Source organism: Lagenorhynchus albirostris, chromosome 3 (assembly GCF_949774975.1).
Source record: "Lagenorhynchus albirostris chromosome 3, mLagAlb1.1, whole genome shotgun sequence".
Taxonomy (NCBI): domain Eukaryota; kingdom Metazoa; phylum Chordata; class Mammalia; order Artiodactyla; family Delphinidae; genus Lagenorhynchus; species Lagenorhynchus albirostris.
Window position 1 is genome coordinate 124746142 of NC_083097.1, and position 25757 is coordinate 124771898.

Here is a 25757-nt window from a genome sequence, read left to right on the forward strand (position 1 = left end):
TTCTAGGAGATTAGTCCTCACAAGTTAATGATCTTTGCTCTGGTCTGGGCCTCTTCATAGCCCAGCCCAGCTACCTTGGGTCCTGGTTGTCGGAAACCCCACTCTGAGCCTCTGGGAGTGGCTTATAAACCTGAGATGTAGCATAGAGCTCACAGCTGAACTTAGCAGCCCAGAAAAACATGGGATCTGGAGAAACCCAGCCTCATACACCTCTAGAACTATGAGACTGCCCCATGCAGTATCCGTGGTGTAGTACAGATCACTTCATATCTTAGGTGCTCAGCATAATAAAAGACAACAGAGGGTCAAATCCCAGCTCTGCGCTTCCTGAGTCTATGACCTGGACAAAATGTTTAAACTTTCCAAACTGTATTCCCCACTGTGGGGGGAAAAAAAAACAAAACAGGAATGATGACACCTGTATCATAGTACTATGAAAATTAAGAAATTAAAAGTACATAAATGACCCAGCAGAGTGACTGGTACATAGTGGACATTCAATAAATGTTTATTTAATGGAAGACTGTGATTGTTATCATCATGGTAAAAACTTCTAAAGAAGTTAAAAGCCTTCTCCTGAAATTCACTAATCAGTGTGCCAAGATTTCAGGCCCCAGTCAAAGTAATACACTGGAAGTTGTCTCCAACACCTTCCCTTTGAGAATCCATGCTGAAGAACATAAAGTAATGCATGTGTATTAAAGGTTATAATTTTCCTGCCTGTGGTGCTAGGGCCAGGGCTAGAAAGAGCACTGAACTCAGGGGCAGGGTGCCCTGGTTCTTGGTTTAAGTGACTGCAACTTCATCCATTCTGGATTCCAGTTCTTGTCTATAAAATAAAAAGGCTGGACTAGGATAGCTTCTAGGTCCCATGAGCTGTGCCTCTGATTTGGGGCAGTGAATGCAGATATTTAATTAGTCCATAGTACTTAATTAAAGAAAGATTTCGCCAAACTAAAGCTCTGTGCGTGTGTGTGTGTGCGCATGGCCACACTGAGTATACACAGGGTGCTTTGAAATCACTTTAACTGCCTCCTGCTCTTTTGCCTATCAGTAGGTTTGGCAAATAAAACGTTAGACCCATAATTAGTTTTGAAGGAGTGATGTGAGCTCTGATCTCAGAATGGAGAGAGCTGGGTTCGAGTCCCAGTCCTGGCTCTGCCAGCAAAGTTTGCCTCCTTCTCCAGGGTGTGATGCTAACCTCCCTTCCCTCCTTTGCCTCCCCATCTTTCACGTGATGGGTTTGTTTCCAGGATCTCCAAGTTCTGCGTCTCTTGGGAAAATGTCTCTGATCTATTTTCGCTTGGATTTGCATGCTCACCACAAGGATTATCATCCGGCTGACTCAAGTTTTGCTTATTTCTTTTGTTTGACCTGCTCTGGTTTCGTAACACAAGCTCTACAGCCAATTTTAGCCCTTCTTGGATTATGGGAGTGTCAAAATGAAGGTATTGGAACATTTGTCACCACTTCTGCCCAGGATTCGTGTCTTCCCCCTTCCCTACCCTGCCCCAGCCCCTGATGCTCCCTTCTGTTCTGGCACAAGCAAAAGTCCTCCCGCCCCATGACATGTTAAGTGCAGCCTGGCTTCACATTAGCTGAGTAGAGGCCCTGAAGCCAGAAATCCTTGGCATATGAGCCACTTGTCTCTTTGTGCCTCATTTCCCCCCAACTATAAATCGGCGGAATCTCGCACTTTCTCCCAGTGTGTGAAGGCCCCCTGTCGAGGTGGTTTTGTGCAGGTGAGGTGTCCTTTTCCCACTGGCAGGTCTCAGTATCACAGCCCAGGGGGATTCTCAAGGAAGCAACGTGTCTGTCTCTGTCTCTGTGCTTCTTCTGTTTGTGGACCACTCCAGACCCCCTTCATCACTGTCAGTGTGAATTTTCTAACACACAGAAGTCAACCTTTGCTGAAAAGCCTTCAGTGGCTCCCTGTTACTTTCAGGATAAAGGCTTCAGCAGGTGAGCCCACAGAAGCACAGTGGAAACTCAGGCTGGGAAGTAATGATGCACCTCAAGTGATACCAGCCCACAGCATGTCCCTTCATTCAGTCCTGTGAGGTGCAAGGCAGCATGCAGGGAATCAAAAGAGGAGTAGAGTAAGACTTAGGCCCTGGGTTTAAGAAGCTTACACACTTTTTTAAAAGGTGTGCAAAATAATAATGCTTTTATTTTTTAAGTACTGAAGGGCTCTTAGAAATCACTGACCTTGCCCTACTGCCTTATTTTACAGTAGTGGAAACTGATGTCACAGAATTGGCAAATTATAAGAAAACATGTCTCGTAGTAGGTCTCTTTGCTTTACTCTGCCTCTATCAGCAGGAGCCTCTCTCCACTCTGCAGCCAGAGTCATCTGTCTGAGGGGCGTGCAACCTTGTTACTCCCCATGGGAAAGCTCTCTGTGGCCCCCGCTGCAGCTAAAGTAGGAAGTCAAACTTCTTCCCAAGCCTATGTGTGGACAGGTCCCTGCAACCTTGCTGTTCCCTCTGACTGGAATGCTCTTCTCCCAGATCAGACTTCTTTGTGCTGTTCAGTCTCAAGTTTAAAGACACCACCTCAGGGTTGCCTTCCCTGACCAAGGCTGACGCAGGACCCCACGCATTCTCCTTCCCATCCCCTTGGTTGGAGGCACTGACAGCATGGACCACCATCTGCATCATCTTGCATGTTTACTTATTTTTCTTTATTATCTGTGTCCACTCACTAGAGGGTATGCTGCGGGAGAGCTGAGATTTGCTTCTGTCTTTAGTCTCGACAACACAACTGGCTCATAGTTGATACATAAGAAATATTTGCTGAATATTTCTAAATATTCAGCAAACTAAACAAACAAGTAAGTACATACTGAAGGAAATTTGAATATGCAGAATAGTATAAAGAAGCAAATAAAAATCACTCATACTTCCCCCTTCTGGATTTTACTTCTGTTAATATTTTGGATTATTTCTTTTTTCAGGTTTTTTTTTTCTGTGTGTATACATATATATGATATATAGTATATATTTAAAAATTAAGATTATTCTAAGTTATGGTTTATATCCTGCTTTTTAATTTCTCTCTATACTGTATTTCCACATGTTATAAAACAATCTTTTTTTAAGATTTTTAGAAATTTCATGTAATGTCTGAAACATTTATGTTAACATATTTCCATAAAAATTAAAACAATCTTTTTAAACACTATTTTCTGTGCTGCATAAAGTTTCATATGGATGTATCAAAAGTAGTTTAAGTAACTCCCTATTGTTGGACAATGACAATTTAATTTTTTTCTAATTGATCTATTTTCTGTGCAAACCATTCTGATAGAACCTGGCTTTTAAGGTACCTGGAGTAACTGTTTCTCACTGCAAGTAGTTGGAAAAAAGACATTACTTCCTTTCCACGAAATATCTATAGACCAACCCTTAGTTTTGTATGTTTTTTGTGACCTCTTTCAGTGCGGATTGACTTAGTTGATGATCTATTTATTAAGATTTGTGGTTAGTAAAGAGTTGTGTTTCTAAAACTTCCTGTTTGAAAGATAAGCCAATGTAAGTGTTCACAACTGAATGGAGTGCACAGGGAAACAGAGGCCATCAGGTTTACCTTCAATGCACACTCTTAACCCAAGGGTGTTTTCCTGTTGAAATTAATGCTCAGGGAAGATTCAAGAATTCCAAATACTCACAGACTTATAAAATCTTCATGAACTGAAAGGAATATTAAACGTAAATAACTTCCTCACTTTAAGAAAAAGGAAACTGAGGTTCAGATCAGGGGCAACCTCTTGCCCAGGGTCCCGTAGCAAATAATGGTGGAGCTTCTTTCCACTTCTCCCTCCCCCATCCCTGCCTCCCTCTGTCCTTTCCTTCCTCTTTTCAGTACTAGTCTTATATGAACTAGACTTCAGAAAAGATTTCACAGAGCTGGAAGGGATCTTAGAGGTGAACTACTCCAGCCCAGCCTCATCATTGCTGAAGATGAGGAAACGGAGGTCTAGACAAGGGCATTGTAGTAGGTCCCCACACCACCAGCTTGTGGCAGGGCTGAGATGAGAACAACTTCCTCGTTCTTCTCATCCATCAGTCCTTCTACTGCCCCAGCTTCGTGGGGCCCTATAAACTGTCACACTTGGCAGCATCTGCCTGTGGGCTCTCTTTCCTTGAGTGCTAAAAATTCTAGTTATTCCACGTAGAGAATTGAGAGATTGTAGCCTTCAACAAAAGCCAACTAAGACTTACAGTTATCAGCTGTGAGCACAGCACTGCAGCAACTGTGCTGAGGATAAAACAGTACATTCAACTAAACAGCCCTCTCTTACCATCCCCCACCCCCATCCAGCATCATGCACCCTCAGAGCACAGCAACCTCTCCCTCATTCTTACCACACTACTCATGTGATCTTTTGATTGTCCATCTCTCCCACTAGGCTATAAGTTTCCTGAGAGCAGAAGCTCTTTTTCTTTCCTTGTTTTCTCAGCACTCTATACCCTATTTCACAGATCAGTGCCTGGCACGTAATAGATGCTCCATAAATATCTGTTGAATGAATGAATAAAAACATAGTCTCTGTATTAGTTTTCTAGGGCTGCCATCACAAATACCACAGACTAGGTGCTTTAAACAACAGATATTTTCTCACAGTTTTAGAAACTGGCCATCCATGATCAAGGTGCCGGCAGAGTTGACTTCCTCTAAGGACACCTTCCTGCTTCGCCACATGATATTTCCTCTGTATACCCACATCCCTGGTGTCTATCTGTGTGTCCTAATCTCTTCTTAGAAGGACACCAGTCAGACTGGATTAGGTTCTACCCTAATGGACTAATTTTAACTTAATTACCTCATCAAAGGCTTCACCTCCAAACATAGCCACATTCTGAGATAGTGAGGGTTTAGACTTCAGCATATCAATTTGGGGGGTACACAATGCATATGAATTTGGGGGGTACACAATTCAGTCAATAACAGTCTTGACTAGCTCACAGTTTAATGAAAGGGATGGACGTGCCCAAAAATGGAATGATAATAACTGCTGTAATACAGGAAAGTAAAAACCTGTGGAGAACAGATAGTGGTTAATATTCATAATAGCTGTATCACCAAGCATCTCTGTGTGCCACATACACTGCCAAGCACAGAATGTATTATCTAATTTAATCCTTGTCAGGATTAAATTCAGCAAACCTTCATTAGTGCCTGCCATGTCAATGACTATGCTTAAGCCCAGAGGTCCAAAAATATATAAGCTTAGATCAGAGTGGAAATACTTGTTCTGCCTAATAAGGAAATGCACACACTCATATATCGAATATACTGTCTTAGTCCATTTTTGCCATGTTTATGGCTCCCATCCTGGTTATTATTCCCCAGCCAGGTAATTTAGTCTGTGCCCAACCAGGAAGATGGGAATCACCTTAGGTCTTTCCACATAAGAAATTTCATGTGGGTACTATTACGATCAGGACTTTGCAGATGAAAACACTGAGGCATAGTCAGCAAGTAGCTTTCCAAATGTCACACAGCTAGTAAATTGCAGGCCCAGAGCTTAAACACACTCATTCTGGCCCCAAAGTCCACTCTCTTAACCAGCACCCCACATTGCCTCTTCAGGACAAGGAATCTTATTCTTTTTATCCCATAAGGAAGGGGAACATGAGACCACTGTGAAAAGGAAGGAAATTTTAGCTGAGTCACATCATGTAGTGAGGTGAAGAGAGCAGAGAAGAGAATTGCAAGTAGAGAAAACAGGATTAAAGGTCAAGGTCTGTAAGGAGCTGGCTAAGCAGGCAGCATAGAGGGTTGGTGAATGAGGTGAGGCTAGAAAGGTAAGTTAGGGTCAGACTAGGTGAGGTCTTATTTTATATGACAATAAATTTGGGCTCGATTCTCTAGTCACTGATGAGCTATTGGATATTTTAGCAAGAGATCATTTAATCTTACTTCATTTTACCAAGAAAGAAACCAAGGGCCAGAGAGAAATGACTTGCCCAAGGCCACACAATTGGTTAGTGGCAGAGCTGACACAAACACCCAATCTTCCAATCCCAGTCCAGCATTATACTCAGTTAAACTCTGCCTATATAAGCATATGAAAACTAACATAATTAGAAAAAACTATTTTCCTGTTTTCCCATGGTTTTCATCCACTTTCTTTTTTGGTGAATTGTATATTTTTCCAAGTTTCAACTCATTAATATCTTCCCATCTGAAATAACTACTATGGTTCAAAGTCAGAAATATCCCATAGAAATTGCAAATGATGCAGTTCCCTGTGTGGCTTTGTAGAGCGTGGCCGAATGGCTCACTGGGGTACACTGTATAGACTGGAAGGACCTGTATTCTTATGTCTAAATAGACACGCAGAGATATAAACTAAACAGCCACTCTGGCTGGGTTTGTTTTACCAAACAAATATATAAGGTCAACAAACATTTACTGTACTGGTGTCTGCTGAGTGCCAGGCGCTGTGCTAGAACCTCAAGACCTAAAGCTGTATAAACTTGGTTCCTGGGTGAAAAGGCTCTCACCATTTAATAATGAAATGCACACACATACACTAGTATGATATGCTATCTCAAGCTATTTCTGCCATGCTTATAGCTCCTCATAGTAGTGACTACCCAGTCAGGGGATTTGGACTGGGTCCAACCAGGAAATGGAAACCACTCTAGATCTTTCAAAATAAGAAATTTAATATAAGGAATTGGATGCACAGGTGATAGAAGAGCTGCAAAGCCAAACAGGGGATGGTGAAGAACCAGAGATTAGCAACAGCAGGAAGATGCTGCTGCTCCTGGGTCTGGAGGGACAAAGGAGAAGGTGGTGTTACAAGATCCCAGAAGCCAGGGCGCTTATTTGGCAGGAGCCTGAGGCACAGAACACACGAAGCCATTTGCCGAAGATACCACAAGAGACAGAAAGAGAGGAGAAACAGCCACTTCTCCCCTCCTCACCTCCAGTCTTCTATCATAGATTCCCATTAGCCAAACTTTCCCTGAAGCAACAGGGTGGGGAACCTGCAGGGTGGAGGTCCCCATGATGCAGAGCAGAGCAGAGGAAGTATGCAGAAAGGAGAAGAAAACAAACACAGGCTGATGGGCACCCCAGGCGACCTTCGGCAAATCACTTCATCCCTCAGAGTCTTAGTTTCCTCACTGGCAATTTGAGAAGAATAATAACTCTCACATTTGTTTGTTAGACTTACATGAAATAAAATCAGAAAAAGCACTTTATAAGCTTCAAAAGGCATATATACAAATGTAAGGGCTTTTATTATTGGTTTTTTAATGCAAAGTGTTTTGGACTTCAGGCTCTGGTGGAAAAAAAAATGGGATGGTGTTCAGGTGTCATCGGGAACTTTATATGCAGAGCTAACTGCCTAAGTAAAAAGAAGCAGCTCTGCTTTTGACTGGTTGTTATTTCAGTCTGTCACTCTGGGCCATCAGGCTTCGAAATCCCCAATTGATTTTGAATAAACTGGCACATGACTGAAAGGATGTCAGAGCCCGCTCTCAGCTCTATTTGGGGATCTGTCTGTGGTTTTGAATCAAAAAGCGACAAATAAACAGGACTCTAGAAATTACTTCAAGACCATTTGCTCCACCGTTTTCATTTTACAGAGGACCAGACAGAGGATGGAGTTTGCACGTTGTCACATACCAAATTCTTGGCAGAGAGAGGCATGGAGCCCAAGAGGAAACTCTCTCTTCCTTGGACCTTGGGATTTCAAATTAATCTCAGATAGTAGCTTGTACTTTCAACTTTTCCTTCTTCCTTTTCTTTTAGTCTTTTATCTCTTCTTCCTAATAATCTTTGACAACTCAGTTTCACAGACTTTTTCCTCTATACTCTGCTGATGGACAACGAAAACTGAGCACTAAGCCATATCTATTTTGAGTGGGTGTAAACTTTTCTAAATAACTCAGTTTCCCTTTGCTATCAGGTGTAAGACAGTATCATCAAAAATTCTTTGAGATCAGCCTTTCTGCCAACCTCAAGGCTTCCGGTGAAAATCGTAAGGTATGATCCCTTCCCTTCTACTTCTTTTGTACCAGAAAGTACAGGTCATGGCCAGAACATTTGACCAAGCGTCAGGGCACTCACACCAGGCCCAAGAGAAAGGCAATATTTTTTACCAGTGGAAAAAGGTGGTTTGACTCTCTCAGCAAGAATGGTCCTGTGTTCTGTAACTTTTAATGTATCTCAGTAGCAAGGGACAGTGGTCAGTGGATGATAAAATTTAAGAGTTTATATCTTACTTGACAAATGAAGAGACTGTGCTTTCATTGTCTGTAAGTTCCTTTCTGGCACTGACATTTAAGAAATCAGTGTCCCTCTACCAAAGAAGGTCTATTATGGTCCCAGAGGCACTAAGATAGTAATAATCCCCTGACTCATGTCATTCCCAGTGGTCCACTGTGAATTGACATTTTAATGGTGCAGAGTCTGTGGCATCTTAAAATGTCAGAGCTGGAAGGGCATCTGTCATCATCATCCACTATGGGTACACTGAGGAGTCTGGGACCTGAAGATTATGGGTATCCATTCGCTGGTTCCTTCAGCAGAAATTTACTGTGCCTGTGCCACGTGCCAAGCACTGTGCTAGGGCCTGGGATACAGACATCAATAAGACAGATGAGATGTCTGCCCTCACGTACGTTAGTGGGGCAAGATACGTAATAACAGGAAACTAAGAAACAAGCAAGATAATTACAGTCTGTAATAACTGCTTGAAAGGTAATAAAAAATATATAATGGATTAATTCACTTTACTGAATGGATATTGACTAACTTGGGATGGGGGAGTGACTCTTTGCAGTAGCAGCACTTAAGGCGAAATCTGAAACTTGAGAAGGAAGCAGCTGTGGACACCAGGATGTAAAGAAGTTACAGGTAGAGGGAATAGTGTGTGCAAAGACCCTTAGGCAGGAAAGCATTTGGTAGATTTAAGGAGTGGAAAGGGGACCAGTATGGCTTGGAATGTAATAAGGGAAAAGTAGCATGAGAAGTGGCTGGAGGAGTAGGATGGGACCAGATTGGCCTCATGGGCCCTAGTAAGGAGTTTGGGTTTTATTTGAAGAATGGGAAGCCACTGAAGGCTCTTAAGCAGGTAAGCAACTAGATCTACAGTTTATATTTCTTAAAGACCCCTCTGACTGCAGGAAGGAGAATGGATTGTAGAAGACAGAATGATGCCATTGAAATAGCCCTGACCAAAAAAAAAAAAAAAAAAAAAAGATAGACAAAATTAGTAACAATGGAGATGGAAAGAAGTGGAAGGATTTGGGATATGTCTAAACATAGATCCTATTAAGAGTTGTTGATGGTGACTTCCCTGGTGGCACAGTGGTTGAGAATCTGCCTGCCAGTGCAGGGGACACGGGTTTGATCCCTGGTCCGGGAAGATCCCACATGCCACGGAGCAACTAAGCCCGTGCACCACAACTACTGAGCCTGCGCTCTAGAGCCCACAAGCCACAACTACTGAAGCACGCATGCCTAGAGCCCGTGCTCCGCAACAAGACTAGCCACCGCAATGAGAGGCCCGTGCACCGCAACGAAGAGTAGCCCCCTCTCGCCACAACTAGAGAAAGCCCGCGCACGGCAACGAAGACCCAACACCGCCAAAAATAAAATAAACAAATTTATTAAAAACAGATTTGCTAAAAAAAAACAGATTTGCTGATGGCCTGGTTATGGAAACTGAGAATCAGAGGACTCAAAGAAAACTTTTAGGCTTTTGAGCAGCTGGGTGAATTGATGTGCTATTATTGAAGTGGTAAAGGAACATCAGAGGTGGATGGGACTAGAGAGAACTATTTACTATAAAGGGAAACGTGGTTCTAGGGGGCACGGGCTGGAGAGTGTACAGGTAAGTGGATGGCATAAGAAGTGGAATATTAGCAAATATTACCTACGCCTTAAGAGAAAGTGAGAACTTGAATTACTTTACAGCAGTGGTATTCAATGGATGTGATCTTTGCCCCTAAGGGACATTTAGTAATGTCTGGAGACTCTTTGTTTTCATGACTTGCAGGGGCAGGGGGAGCAGGGGATTGAGGTCCTTCTGGCATCTAGTGGGTAGAGGCCAGGCATACTACTAAACACCCTTCAATGCACAAAGACAGCCCCCATAACAAAGATTTATCTGGCCCAAAATATCAAAATGCTGAGGCTGAGAACCCTGCTTTACAAGTTGCTTTTCTGTGTTTATGCAAATGAAGGCCCAGAGAAGAGGGTCCTGTAGGTGTGAGGCCAGAAGGACTAGTATTAGGAAGGAGCCTGGACTTGCTTCTGTGGTAGAGGCTGACAGGAGCTGGTGAGTTATGAGGCTTGCAGAGTTTCCCTGGATGGGGGGGAGGGGCTGGGGCCTCAAGAAAGGGCACTGAGCCCGGGGGCCTTGGTAAGAACAGAGCAATGACTGGATCCAACTGGAAAGCACTCAACCCAGGGGAGGCCAGGTGGACAATCTGCCAAGTGAGAACCCACTAATCAAGCAAGGAGATTGATGGGCTGAGTCTGGGGCAGATCAAGGGTTTCCAGAGGAAGAGTAGGAGGCTGGGGAGCCTAAGGGGTAGAAAGGTAGGGATCAGGAGCCCTGCCATGAATCTGGACTTCTTGGAGCTGGTTTCCAAACTAGAGATCCTCTAGAGTCTGCTGGCTCTCATGACTGCCTGGACAGTAAAATCACCTCATACCTAGGCCCCTCGCCCAGAGACAGTTATTAAATTAGTTTGGCTTAGGGTCCTAGCACTGGAATTTTAAAAGCTCCTCCAGGTATTCTGGGTTGAGAACCACGGATCTAATCCAAACATTGCACATCAAGCTGCCTCCGAGGCTAGGCAAGTAGAGGAAATGAAGACAGGACAGACTCCACTTCAGCGGGCAGCCTGTGCTCGGCTGTCGCCCACCGTTGCTTGTAGAAATCTGGGCTTAGTGTTGCCAAATCTTCCTGTTTTCTTTTTTGCTTGTTTTTATTTTTTTTGAGAAGCCTAAAATCCAGATTTTTTTTCAACATTGATTCCAAATATCTTAAAATCCCATGTCAAACAAAACATGTATGCAGAGCACATTGGACCCTTGGGCTGTCAGTTGGCAACCTCTGATCCAGTTCAGTGGTTTTCACACTTTTTTTTTTAGCCACAGGTTTTCTCCAAACAAGTTATTTTGTGGAACAGCTATAGATTAAATAAATCCAAGCAGAGCTTTGGTCAGATCAGGGCAGAGACACAGCTTTTCCTTCCAGCCCCAGGCAGTTCTTGTAGCTGCTCCTGAGTGAGGCCCCTCTGGTTCTGGGGAGTCTCTCTTGTTCATTTACCAGATGAGGAAACTGAGGCCCTTCAGAACACAGTCCCTGAGCAGAAGCAGCCCCACAGGCCCATTTGAAAATGTGTGAGGATGCTTAAAGTTGTCACTGTTGACAAAACAGACACTACTGGCATTTAGTTCTGGGGGCCAGGAATGCTAAACTCCCTGCAGTTTCCGGGACAATAAAGAATCATCCCACACAAAATGCCAACAGCTCCCTTGTGGGAAACACCAAAGGAGGAAGGGAGACCCTGAGAAGGAACACCAGCTGGCGCGATCGTAGCAAGTGCACACTAAAATGTTGGCCCTTGCCCCACAGGCTTGGGGACTTGAGCTGTACCCAAGAGCTGTACCTGACCCTGGCTAGGGTCAGGTTGGCTTTACTGCAAAACACAGGGGAGAAAGGGATATATAAAAAATTAAAACTGAGTAGCCTCCTGAGGTGAGGTAGCTACTACATAAAAAGCTAAGTGTCAGATTTTAAAAAGCAACCCTGGGAAAGGAGATGGAGCTGCTGGGTGTCTTCAACCCGGGCTGGAGGCCAGTGATTGGCACTGGGAGGAGGCAGGTCAGCTGCTGCAAGGAGCAGAGGGGCTGGGAAATGCAGGGGCAGGGCAGTCACGCAGGTTTGCTCTCCCCAGTGGTCATTTAATCCCTCGGCCAAAATATGCCAGGTTCAAAAATAGGGTGTGGGAACAGAAGGTGAAAAAGGGTGTTCCCCAGCACTCCAAGGAAAGTAGAGCCAAAGGAGAACTCATCCTCTATTTTTATCATCACAATGCCACATGTCATACAGAGTTTTCCCACTTATAAAAACATTACTACAGTATTACCTTCTCTATAACCAATGGGCAAGGGCAGAATTATCCACATTTTATAGTCAAGGAGATGGGGCCTCAGTGGCACTTATATGATGCTTTCTTTCCTTTTTAAGTGTTGATTTTGTTTGTTTATACTTCCAGTAATCGTTCTTGTGAGGAAGGTCAAGGGAGGGATTCCTATTCACAGTCTGTACTATAGACCAGCAGTTTTCAAACTGTAATGGGTATCAGAATCACGGAGTAATGTGGTAAAAACACAGTAAGCCCTACCCTATTTCAAGGAAACTGGGTCTCTGTTCTCTCTCTTAGCATGCCAGGTAATTCTGATACTCACCGACACCCAACCAGTCTAACCCAGCTCAATGAGACAAGTTCACTTTTCATGTACTTGAATATCACAGCAACACCACATTTACTATCTGGGTTTCTAAATGCTTAGTGTCTCAGGTGTTGATGGAGATAAGACAACATCCAATGGTGTGTTAGTAAGCCAGCTCTTGGTGGGGGCAAGCCCTTGATTTGCAGTGTGCCTGTTTCCATACTCCTCCCATGGCCAGTTTCAAGCCACCAACATGACGTCACTGAATGTGGAGTTGAGAAAGAGATGCGCACAACTGACTCTTTTAAAACAGTGTAAGCCAGCTCCAGCACACACTTCTCTGTCCCATCTCCAAAGCTAGAGATCTTTCCCCTAAAATATCCAGAACTAGGACATGGCACAGGCCCATGAGGGAAACAAGGGATGCATGTTCAATGACACCATCATTCTCAGGGGCGAGAGTATTGCTCCCGCTATTTTACCGTGGTCTTTGAAGGGCAACAGACATGACTTTGAATCCCAACTTTGTGATTATTGGCTGTGTGACCTTGGATGAGTCTGAAACCTCTGCAGGCCTCAGATTCCTCATATCTAAACTAGGAACAATAACACAGTAACACAGTCCTCAAAGGGAAACCTTAAAGGGTATACTTTAATGTGTGTATGTGTATATATATAATATATATATAATTTATATATATTATATATATTATTGTTTTATATATTATATATATTGTGTATATATATATATATATAAATATAAAATATGTAAGCTAGTACTCCTCAGCAACTAGGGATACTTAATAAATGTCCATGCTTTCCCCTTCTTCTCCCACATGCCTCACATTTTTAGGCCTAGAAAGGACCCCATAACTCTTCCCATCCAGATGTCTTGCTGAGGAATAATAGACTCAAGCAGGGCAGATAGATACTTTGTTCAGCAAACCACAGCCAATTGATGTGGAAGCCCACCTGCATCCTTGCCTCTTGACTCAGAAAGTCAGGAAATGTGTCACTAAACTACAGTCTCCCCATTCCCACTCCATTCCTCAAAGTACACACAAGTTGGTTTCCATGGACCAACCTGGAAGCCAAGCTGTGGAAATTCTGCACATTTATATTGCAGTGATTTTGTCATTGTCACTTTACGTGCAAAACTTTTGACAGAGAAGTCTAAAGGCATTTTGCTTAAGCAGCCTGGGCTTTGGACTGGGGCTGGCCCTGCAGAAAGTCACCTTCACCTTTCTGCCATAGATGATGGAAACACTGAAGGTATGGATAACGTCTCTGCATCCTCTTCCCTTCACACCAGCTAAGGTGTTTTTCATTTCTCTTGGCGGGCTCAATTTCCCCCATGTTCTCCAAGCTCTTCCTCTCGGCTCCCCAGGGCTTCCCACAACCAACCTGTGTGCTTGGGCGGCGGCAAAGGCTGGGCTGCTGAAATGTGCAGCAGATATGACTTTGGCTGTGTTTATCAGACCCAGCCTGGCTCCTGTGGCTGAAGCAAAGGACCTGGCTGTTCAGATGACCCTGGCCTGCCTGCAACCTGCCCATCTGGCCTGAAGAGATGGAACCTTCCTCTCAGCTCTGCCTTTCATTTACTGCTCTGGGCCCAGGCAAAGACCTTGCCTTTTATGCTTCAGTTTCCTCATCTCTGGGGAATGGTATCTTTGTTTCACACGGGACACTGTGCATTTTACAGCAGTCCCTTTACCTGTGGTTTCCGGTTTAATACCATCACAACCTGTGATGTAGAGCAGCAGTCCCCAAACGTTTTGGCACCAGGGACCAGTTTTGTGGAAGTTTTTCCAAGGACGTGGGTGTGTGGGGGTGTGGGAGGACAGTTCAGGTGGTAACACGAGCGATGGGGAGCGATGGGGAGAGGCAGATGAAGCTTCACTTGCTCACCCGCCACTCACCTCCTGCTGTGCGGCCTGGGGGTTGGGGACCACTGCCATAGAGGATAACACAACTAGTAAGGTGGGACTTCAGCCCAGGTCTGGGCCCCAAGTCCAGAATTTTTGCCCTTCCCCCAGATGGCTTTTTTAAAATAAAACTTTATTATATATCTATGTGTACAATATTATATTTCAATTTCTATACACTACAGTGTGCTCACTACCAAAAGTTTATTTTCCTCTCATCACCATACAAGTGACAGCCTTTACCCATTTTTGCCCTCCCCCCAACCCTTCTCCTCTGGTAACCAATACTCTGTTCTCTGTATTTATATGCTTATTCTCATGTGGTTTGGCCTGTTCATTTATTTTTTATTTTTTTATATTCCACATATGAGGGAAATTGATAGGGGCTGAACCACCAAGTCTAGGGTTCTGTTCCACTGTGCAGGACTTGCCTCATTGCCTTGGCCTCACCCTCACTCCTCGCTGCCCCTCTCTTCCAGTGGAAGTTGCTTTGCTACCTGAGAGCAAAGTGTGCTGGCTGGGAATGCACAGCTTGTGTGATGTGAGCCTCACAGAGCAACCAAAGAGTTAAGTGGAAGATAGTCACTCTTTTTTTGGGGGGGCCGGGGGGGTACCCACACTGTGTAGCATGTGGGATCTTAGTTCCCTGACCAGGGATTGAACCCATGCCCCCTGCATTGGGAGCGCAGAGTCTTATCCACTGGGAAGGAAGCCCCAACAGTCACTCTTTATACTCCCCATCTGAGCTCCTGGTTAGAAGAGCCAACACAAATTTTCCTGCTCTTTTTTTCCCTTTGTGCACTTGTGTCCTGCCACCAAATACTCTTTTGGGACACAGAATGTATTTTTTTCCCCTTTCTTCCCAGGTCCTTTTGGCAGAAGGGTCAGGAAGAACATATAATATTTGTGGAACCCATCAGTTAAACAGACACCTGGGCTGAATGTGGACCAAAGAGAGAACCTGTTTGTCCCATGTGACTGCTGCTTAGGAGAGTAAAGATGAGGGTGCTTAGAATCCACAAAACATCTTAGGTGTGGGAATTTCCCAACATATCCTGAAACATTCCCAGCCTCTATCCTGCCTTTTCCACTAAACAAAGATTTCTCTGACCTTTCCAGCTGGGATGAATTTCTTCATCCCAAATGCAAACCCCACTTCGAATCTCAGTGGCCATGCTTCTACTTAGCAATTCATCATTCTCTGTATCACTTATCTGGTTCTCTTGGTAGATTGTAACTTCTTCCAGTAGAAAGACCACTTCTTAATCACACTACCACCAGCACCATCACCCAATACCTAATAATAATATTGATAATGATAATAGCAACTTCTATTTATCAAATGCTTATTGTGTCATAGACTAGTCAAACAATATCTTACTTCATCTTGCATCAGCCTACTGAGGTAAGTAGTATTATTATTCTCATTTAAGAAAATTTCCAAGGGTTACGTAGAAGTAAGAGAAGGACCTAGGATTTTCAACACAGGTTTGTCTGATTCTCTAATTCTCAAGCTGTTGTTCCCAACTTCTATGGTCTCCTGCCTACCAGAGTGGCTGGGAAAATAGGCCTTCAACAAGGGAATTCCAACCTTGCCTCACTAAGAATCAGCACTGTCCGAACAGAAAGAAGACACAGTGTCGTTTTATCCCACACTCTCATCTCACCGATGAGGGAATTAAAGCCAAAGAGGGGAAAATGAGTCAACCAAGGTGGCCCTGCCAGCCGGTAGCACAGCACAACCGCCAGCCCCCGCCATTTCCCCTGCTGCCTGCCACCTCTCTGCCTCTCACCTTCCTAAAGAGTTTCCCAGGGCTTCCCTGGTGGCACAGTGGTTGAGAGTCCGCCTGCTGATGCAGGGGACACGGGTTCGTGTCCCAGTCCGGGAAGATCCCACATGCCACGGAGCGGCTGGGGCCCGTGAGCCACGGCCGCTGAGCCCGCGTGTCCAGAGCCTGTGCTCCGCAACGGGAGAAGTCACAACAGTGAGAGGCCAGGGACAGGAATTGTTCGGTATTGGGAGAGATTAAGCAGGAAGAGGGTGTGGGCACAAATGTATGTCATGTTCCCTGATCATGCTGCATAGAAAACCAGGGACATCTCAGCCTCCCCGAAGGTTTACTTTCCTGAAAAGTTGTGCATAGGTCAAATGCTGACTTTCCCATTCCGGTAAGTCAGCCTCCAGAGTGTCAGTCTGGTGTGTGGCTGGGAGTCTGTGCACTGGCTCTGTATTTGTGCTGGCTGTCAGTTGACGGTATGTGTATGGACTTTAGAACATACAAGATTATATATATGTATACATATAGTATATGGTCCATATACAGATGGCATATACGGAGACATAATGTGTGTATATATATATGTATGTATGCGTATTATATACATATGTATATACACACACATATATAAAACCTCATGAAATTATTTTTCCATTGTAGTCTGCGTCCCTGGGTTACTGTTTAGCCCGCTATTGGCATTTTATACCAGATAACTCTTCGTTGTGGGAGCTGCCCTGTACACTACAGGATGTTTAGCAGCATCCCTGGCCTGTACCCACTAGATGCCAATAGCATCTTCCTGCCCTACATTGTGACAATCAGAAATATTCCCAGACATTGCAAAATGTTCCCTGGAGGAAAAATGTGCCCTGGTTGAGAACCACTGATTTGGCCTCCTATCTTTCTTAGTCCTTTGGTGGAGAGTGGGATGCTAATTGGTGAAGAGAGCAAATATCCAAAACTTCAGCCAGGATTTATACTGTAAGGATACTCTAACCTGCAATTTGAAAATATTCTTATGGTTTCCATGTGTTGCATGCTTGCTTTGTGCCCAATAGGAGACTAAGGGATTTAGCTCACTTACTCCTCACAAGAACCCTGTGGGGCAGCTATTTTTTCCACATTGCAGAAGAAGAAACGGAGGCTCAGAGTGGCTTGTCTAAAAAGCCACACAGTTAACAAGCAGCAGGGAAAATGTTAAGACCAGGTTTGTGTTCTTTACCTCCGTATGAGTGTTTCTGTCCAATGGGCCCAGTTCATGCTGGGTGTGTACTGTAATCTCTTAGGTGCATGGGGCAGAAATAAAGCTTGAGAACCACTGCTCTGTGCTCTGTCCCTTGTTGGCTGGTAATTCCAGAATCATTGAATATCAGGGTTGGAAGAGACCATCAGGATAATCTATCCAAGGAGATATTAACCTGATAACCATACAAATAAATGAGTAGGAGAACTATAGGGAGTACTCTGATGGAAAGGTGCATATAACTGGGGAATAGACCTGGCCTGGGGTCAGGAGAAGCTTGCCCAGAGAGTGGATAAGTAGGAATTACTGGGCACAGTGAAAAGGAAGACATTATAAGCAGAAGAGAGATCCCTAAGGTGACAGGACAGGGCAAACTGACCCAGGCTGGATATGCAGAGGGATTTCCTAGGGTTGGCAGAAACCCAATGAAGAAAGGGACACAGGATACAGGGACTTGGAAGTCCTACAGGGGTGGGGATGAGGGTGAGGAGGAGTGACTGTCTTAAAAATCACAGAACCCCATCCAATACCATCTCCCATTTTCAGAGGAAGAAACAGACCCAGAGAAGTCACTTGTTCCAGGACACACAACTAGGGGATCACACAGGTGGTATGAAAACTCAGATATCCTGCCTCTGATTCAATGATATTTCTAGGTACAATGCTACCTCCTTCAGGTTCCCTGGCATTGCCTGTCCCTCCCTTCAACCCAGAAGGAGTACCCCAGCCCTTGGAGCTTCCCACTTTACCCAGAGTGTGGTGAAGATGCTGTTCTAAGACCATGTGTACCCTGAACACTGCTCATAGGACCATGACACAGGAATTGCCACCCAAAAAAGGGGGAGTCCATGCTTGGGCTCAAGTACTGGATCAGGAACCGGGAACACCTAAATAACTCATGAACACAGAGGCTGAAGATACAAAATAGTGGTCCACAGCTGGGATCTGACTCGGGTGTGTTTTGTTTGGCCAAGCAATGTTTTCAAATGTTTTTGAAATGTATTGCCACCATTTAAAAATCAGATTTCATATAAAATTCAGATTTCTAGCCTGCATGACAACCTGGAGCTGCTGTGCCCCCCTCCTCTCTTTTCCCAGGTGCCCACTCACCCGTTCTGTTCCACCTGCCCACCCCGTTCCACAGACCTGCGCTGCCAACAGGAGCACAGCAGACCTGCAGCACTGTGTGCCTGCCCTGCCCGGTCCCACAGCAGCCCTTTAAAGATCTGCAGTGACCTTGGAATGGCTCCTCGAGTCTTCTGCCTGCAACTGGAACTCTCAACACGGGTTCCTTCAGTCGTCCCTCCTCTGATTTAGGCAGCAGTCTCCTCCCTGTCCTGTTATCCTCTCCTCTCACCACACTCCTTAAAGGGATGCATTCAGAAGCCAGAACAATGCTCCCCAGGGGGGCTGACCCAGGCAGAGGATTTAAAGAAAGTCTTTATATTACATACCATTAGTTTTCAACCTGGCAAGGAGACCAGAGAGCACAATGTCAACCCAAATTGAAAGAAGCCTCACAACAAAGTTGATTCTCTCTTATGACTCCAGCTAAACAGAATAACCCCCAGGGGAGAACATCAAATCATTTCCTGAGACTCTACACAGGCAAACCTGGAACAGTGTGGGAAGAATGACAAGCATCTTGAAACATTTTTTCATTTGTAAGTATAAGCAGTGAGAAGAATCTAAGGAAAATACTTGTAAAAGCCCTTGTAAAATGACAGTGATCTAACTGGCTGTTTGAGGTTACTGCTGGTTCTCTCTGCTCCCAGAGTGAACCTGGGTAGACTCCTTTTGCCCTCTGAGGTTAAAACTGCACGGAAGAAAGCAAGAAAACTAATGGTGCTTATAGGAAAAACACTGGCCTGGGAATGTGCTACTCTGGGGACTTTCCTCCAATCTGCTTCTGACTATTGAGAGCTCTCAGGTAGGTCACTTAACTCTGCGCCTCAGTTGCCTCATTTGTGCAACGAGGTCGTTGAATCAGACTGGAGTTTCCACAAACCAGGGCAGCACATCCATGACACGGGTCATAATGTGTGTAGTGCTTCCCAGCTTTTTCTCCAGACACAGGTTCCCTGGAATGGTGATCATTTACTTAATGCTCCCTTTAAAACTGACTTCAATTCTAGTCATAATTTTTTAGCCTATCCTCATCCTAGAACATTTACAATATCACAGGCGTGATGCGTTAACTATGATTCCAAGGCATATTAAAATAAATACTCAGGAGTGAAAACTTAAAACAGTATTTGTCCACATACCACCTAAAATCATCTTATTTGCATACAACACTTTGGGGACACCAAACTTTGGGTTCATGGGTAGACTTCAGGAATCGCTTGAATACCCTAAAACTGTATATACTTGGTTGTATGTGGGAGAGGGGGGGATTTTTGTGGGGAGAGAGTGCAAAAATTTGGTGTGATTCTCAAAGTTCTGTCTGTTTTATAAAAAAGCTGAGAACCACTGCCTCCAGCTGGGTCCCTAAGAACCCGTTGGTTCTAGAGAAGGGACTGGGCAAAAGGACAGAAGTTTCTAAATAGCCTGCCTAGAGCTCTTTCCAGCAAGTTTCCTCCTATCCTCCTTTTTAAAGGTCTTCTAATTGACTGAGGAAATACCATTCAGTTACTTGGTGGGGTGGAAGTGGGAGGGCTTCTCTTGGACCTGAGCCTGGGAATTCCACAGGGCACAGCCTAATCCTGGCTCCTTCTAAGTTCTGGGTAGGTTAGTCTTGGAGGTGCTGGAGTGATAGCACCCTGGAGAAAGGAGCAGGGCTTTGCTTAAAGTGACTTCATAAACACTTGGTAAAAGCCCACAAAACCAGAATCACACTGAGCACAGCTTCAGCAGATCATTCCTTTCTCTTCGGAGGACTCGGAAGTTCAGCTCTGCAGGATTGTTGCATGGAAAGGGGCAAGAATTATAATCGCTCGCCCTCCAGCACTGCTTTGCCTCGAGGAACTCCCTGCTAAAAGTAGCCAGTTTGCCTACGATGTCCATCATGTCCAGCATGATCAGCCCACCTGAGCTACTACTCGTGGCTGAAGCTTGCCATCCTGCTCACAGACTTCAGACGGGCACACTGAAGGAAAGATCAACCCCCTCACCCTTCTTTGAAGGCTTCGTTCTGACTGGCTGCATTGCCCTGTGCTGTCCAGCGGCCTGGACCTGCATTCCTCCTCTGATTGTGGGGTGCCTGGCACCAGGACAGAGCCTCCAGGGCCCAGTCATGGGGAGCTCCTACATCTGAAGGCCCTTCTCATGGTTGCATTCCCCTTGGAGAGCACTAAAAAAGGAGGCCCAGCAGCCACAGTGTCAATCAACATCAAAGGAGTCAAGATGCAGGACGAGCCATAGAATTGCCAGAGGCTGGTGCTGAACTTTTGCTCTTGAGCAGGTCCAGCTAGGCCTGCACATCTCTGGAGCAGTTGTCCCTCAGTGCCGTGGATCCTGTTCATTCCTCACTTGTTTATTACCATGCCCTGTGTATCAGACTTAGCTGCTTTCTATTTTCTTCATTGCACTGATATTATATCATGGCAGTAAGTGTTACATCTCTTGTATCAGGATAGTGTTGGCCACATACTAAGCACTCCATTAGTATTTGCCGAAATTTGAAAGAATGAATGATTGAGTATCCACAGTGCCTGGCACATAGTAGCTGTTCCATAAACAGTTGTCAAATGGTGAGAGTTTGCCTCCTTGGCTGGGGAACAGGAATGAGGGTGGTAGCAGAGGGAGAGAATTTTGTTCAAGGAAGGCTTCCTGGAGGTGGCTTTTGAGCTAGACCTTAAAAGATGGAATGAAGTCCCACGAGGAAGGCTGAGCAGTGGAGCATTCCAAACAGAAGGTACAAGTATTTAGACAGGACAAGTACTGGGGACCTTTGAGAAATTGGGAATAGTTTGGCTTGGCAGGAGGGCTAGAAAGGTAAAGAGGAAGCTTGGAGAAGCTTCCCCCATATGGTAGAGCGTCTCAAAGGCCACGCTAAAGAAGGGGAGGCTGCCTCATCAGGTAGCAGAGAGCCACTGATGGTCTTTAAGGAGGGGAGTGACGTGATCTGACCACTGCTTTAAAAAGAATAACATGGCAATGCCTTGCAGAGTGGATTTGAGGTGGGAGGGAGGCAGAAAACAAGGATCTGAAGCCAAAAACACAGAGAACATATGAACAGGGTTTAATGTACCACAGGGTTTAATGTAATGTTGATTTAAAACAATGAGCAAGGAAGGGAGAGTCTGAGATGAAGTTTAAGTGCCTTCGTGGTGCACTGAAAGGGGAGCAGCCTGAGTAAAGAAAGAAGTCAGGAGGAGCAGCAGAAGGCGTTGGGAGTCTGGATGGTGCTGAGGAGATGAGCACTGGGAGGGTTCAGGGCTGGGTGAGCTGCCAGGGAGGCTGGCGGAGAAGCCCATGGTTACTGACCTACTGTGGGAAAAGACAAGCAGGACAGGTGGTGAGGCTGGCTGGAGAGGAAAGAAGCAGGAGACCTGACCTGACTAGTTAAACCACTTTACTAAGAACCACAGCTGAACCAGAACTATAGCTGAACCGAACCAACTCTGAATCTGAGTCTGTGTGAGTACGTGCGTGTGCGTGTGTGTGTGTGTATATGCACCCAGCTGCCTGAGCTGGAGAGGCACAGGGGAGAACAGGCCTGAGTGTATATCTGCTTCATCTGTTTGCTTTTCTCAAGTTTGTTCCTGTGTGAACAGACCATTCTAATCCCTCGTACTCACAGAGAAGGAAACATCAGCTGTAGCTCTGTTTCCAGAAACCTTCACAGCACCCCTCTACCAGTGACCCCTGCCCCCAGGTTTTTGGGACAGAATCTGCAGCCAGGTCTCTGGGTTGGAGGGCCCAGAGTGTAGAATCCTACAGGGCAGCCTATATATTATATTAAGACTCTCCAGCAAGCTCAGACCTTTGTCTGAGCAAGGGAAAAGCTGGGCAATCCAGAGCCTGCATTGCAAAGATGGGGCAGATCAAAGCATGCCCAGTGGGGACGGAGGTTGCATTGTCACTGTCCCAGCAGATTGAGGTGGGAATGCTGGGAAGGATCGCCTTTCAGCAAGGTGCTTGGTTAGCCCAAGATGAAGATTTTGTTTCCTCTGCTTTCCTGGGGTGCTTGACTTTGTTCCATGATTACTTTCTACCTCTGAGCAGATGTATCCTATAGCTCTGTGATCCATGGTATTTTAGTAAAAGAGATTGTAATCTTTTTAGTAGCAGAATTCTTTCTTCAAAATGACATCTTAAACTAAATCCCAATATATAAAAGATATTTTTAAATGGGTGATTAACATGTTCCTTAGTCTGTGTGAATTTTTATTTTTTGGTGGCAAAGATGTTGTTATTTTCAAAATCTTGAAGGACGTACAGGAGACCGCAGGGTTCTCTGGAGCATGGCGTGAAAACCACTGATAAGTCCTCCCTTTCTGGGGTGTTAGGGTTCTGAGTCATCACAGGTCACTATCTCATCTTTCATAAAGTGAGATTAAAAACACAAGGTCACTGCCATCATGTCTCACAAAGCAAGATAAAGACAACACAAGGGCACTGAAGCATTTCACAGCAATACACTGGTTAAAATGAAACAAGAGGGAACTAGCATTGTGTGTTGGAAAGAGAAAGGATGGTGCAGAAAAAGGTCTGGGCCCCGTGTTTTACTCTGAGCCCTGGAGTTTTGGCTCTAGTCTTTGGAGAGTTAGCACGAACTGGGTGACACCTGAGAAGTCCCCTCCTGTCTTTGGACTCCAGCGTCCCCATTCACGGAGGTCACTTCCCCTGAGTGTCTAGGCTGTGGCTGCTGCTCAGCATGTTTGGCACAAAGGCTGCACTATAGTTAACCACACAGGTATACTAAGTGTGGCACAGAATGGATGCAGCCCCTCTACACATCCAAATTTACATGATAATGAGTTCTGTAGGGTGATTACACACCAAGCAATGCAAACGAACTCTTGGAAGGCCTCAAGTGGTCCCAGGAGGTACAGAAGGGCAGCAAATAAAGACACAGTTACACACCCAGCCCTGAAGCCAGACCTAGATGTCAGTCCTGACTGTATCAGTTACTAGCTGTGGGATCCTGGCCAAGATGCTTACCCTCTTGCTTTCTTCATCTGTAAAATGGGAAGAGCATGGTGCCTCCCTGGCAGGGTTGCTGGGCTGGTCAATATGACGCTGCACAGTGGGGAAGGCTCTGATTATACCCAGACCTAGGTTCAGATCCTGTCTCTTCTACTGATACGTAAAGTGATTCTGTAAATCTTAGTTTTCTCATTTGTCAAACAGAGCTGAAAATTAAATCAGACATGTTTGTAAAACACTATAGTTAGCCCTGTACTTGGAATACAGTGAACATCCAGTGGAAAAAAGGATATGGCCAAGTATAAGGAAAATTTGTAGGAAATAGTACCAGCTATAGATGAAGATGGGGGAAGCTGGATGATGCACTAGAGTGAGGTCCGGACTGGCACCCTGGCCATACTCCACTTCTTGAGGGACCTCCAGAAGAGCTCTCCCTCTTTCTGGGCTACCGTCTCTCCATCTGTACAAGGAGGGTGTTGCACTCTACAACTGAATTCTAATATTCTCTGCGTTTATGGTGGACTTTCAGCTTCTAGTTACAGACCCTCAGAGTGATCTGGGAGTCAATGTCCAGGGTCCCAACTAAATGCCTTTAAGATCAGGTGCACGTCAGGCATGAGTGAAGTTAGCCATATTGAATTCTTTTGTTTTCAATACAGTCACAAAACTGACCTATTAAACATGAAGGAATGTTCTTCATATCCACCAAAAAATGTGCTCACTCCCACTTCTCTTTAACCACTGACAAAGCCTCAAATTTGAAGAGGCTAGAGGGAAAGGGGACCAAGTCAGGGCATTCAAGCCCCACCTAAAGGTGGCATCCGTTATTCAGCAAGTTGGTTGTTGCCAAACAGAATGAAGGTTCAATGCCACTAGAGCTTCCAGATTTTCAAAAGCTGGAAGTCGGTATTTTTTGTGTGAAATCTTCTTATCATTAAGGTTGGCAAACAATTCAAAATCTTTTAAGCATAATACTTCTACAATGTGTAGATTGAGCTCATGAGTGGCATTTTGCAATTTCCGGTGTAATCAGTTTCTAAAACATATCAGCATGTATTGGCTGCTGCAGTTCAATGCTCCCCACCTCCAATCCCCCAAAAGAACATGGGAACGTTACTCCAGAGAATGCATGCTGATCACATTTGGTAGAACCTGGGATGAGTATCTGATCCAAAAGCAGCTGTCCATGGCCATTGTTGTCAAACTTTAGGATCCATAAAAATCACTTAGGAATAAAAGCAGCCTAGGAGTTTTGGTACATGAATCCCTCAGGCACCACCCACAGAAATTCTGATTCAGCAAGTCTGAGGTGGGCCTCGGGAATCTTCCCAGATGATCACTAGGTCTCCCTTTGGAAAAATGATCTCAGGTCTAGCCAGGGGCCAGTAAAATGGACAACCGTGGAAGTCCTGCCCGACGTGGGTGCCTGGCACTGGAGGGTGATCAGCTCAACTGATTGCTGTAACTGAAGGGACACAGACCGAGGACGGTTATGTGCCTCTTCCAGGGAGCATGGACAGGGACCCACTCATGTTACTCATTTACCAGGAATTTATTTTAAGAATTCACAGAGAGGAAGATAAGAAACAATCTGAGCCGCAGAGCCAAACCACCCGGAGGCGAGAATATTGTTCAGCCACTGGACTGTTTTCACTCTTAGTGACTAGGTTATCTTATCCCTCCATTAGCAGTGGGCATCTGTCACTTCCTCCTCTGAGTAGGAGCATTGTTCTGTGCCTGACTCCTATCTTACTGCTCTCTAAGAATCAAGGTCTGATTGGTTCAGCCAGTCCCCAGCCAAGGCACAGTGCTCCTATTGGATAGAGCATACACATTATTATGTCTTTGGGTCAAGCTGCCATTCTGTATTGTGTCATCTGTAGTCAGGGTACCAAAGTCAGGTAATGCTAAGCATACCAACCTATGTGTCAAGGGCCTCCCAGCAGAAGGTTAGGGGCAGTAAGCTCCTTGCCTGGACCACCTGCTATGATAATGCAGGTGAGGAAAATATCCAAAATGGCCAAAGAGATAGAGGCTCTATGAGTCTGAAGGTACAGATGCTCCAACACGGGAGCTTTCAGCCCTGGCTGGTGCCAGACGCTACACATAAACAGAAGACTAGCCTAGTGGGTGAGGGTACAAGCTCTGGAGTCACACTGCTTGGGTTCTTATTCCAACTGCACTATTCTCCAGCTGTGTGACCTTGGGTAAGTTACTCTCTCTGAACTTGAGTTTCCCAGTCTCCCAGTAAGAATGATTATAATAATACCTCACAAAGGGCTTGTG

General features: G+C 45.0%; 1 protein-coding gene across 3 annotated transcripts in view; it reads left to right on the plus strand.

The window, feature by feature from the left end:
- The window catches only part of ADRB2 (adrenoceptor beta 2), a 97249-nt gene that overhangs the window by 15244 nt on the left and 56248 nt on the right, over positions 1 to 25757 (plus strand). The window lies entirely within an intron of this gene.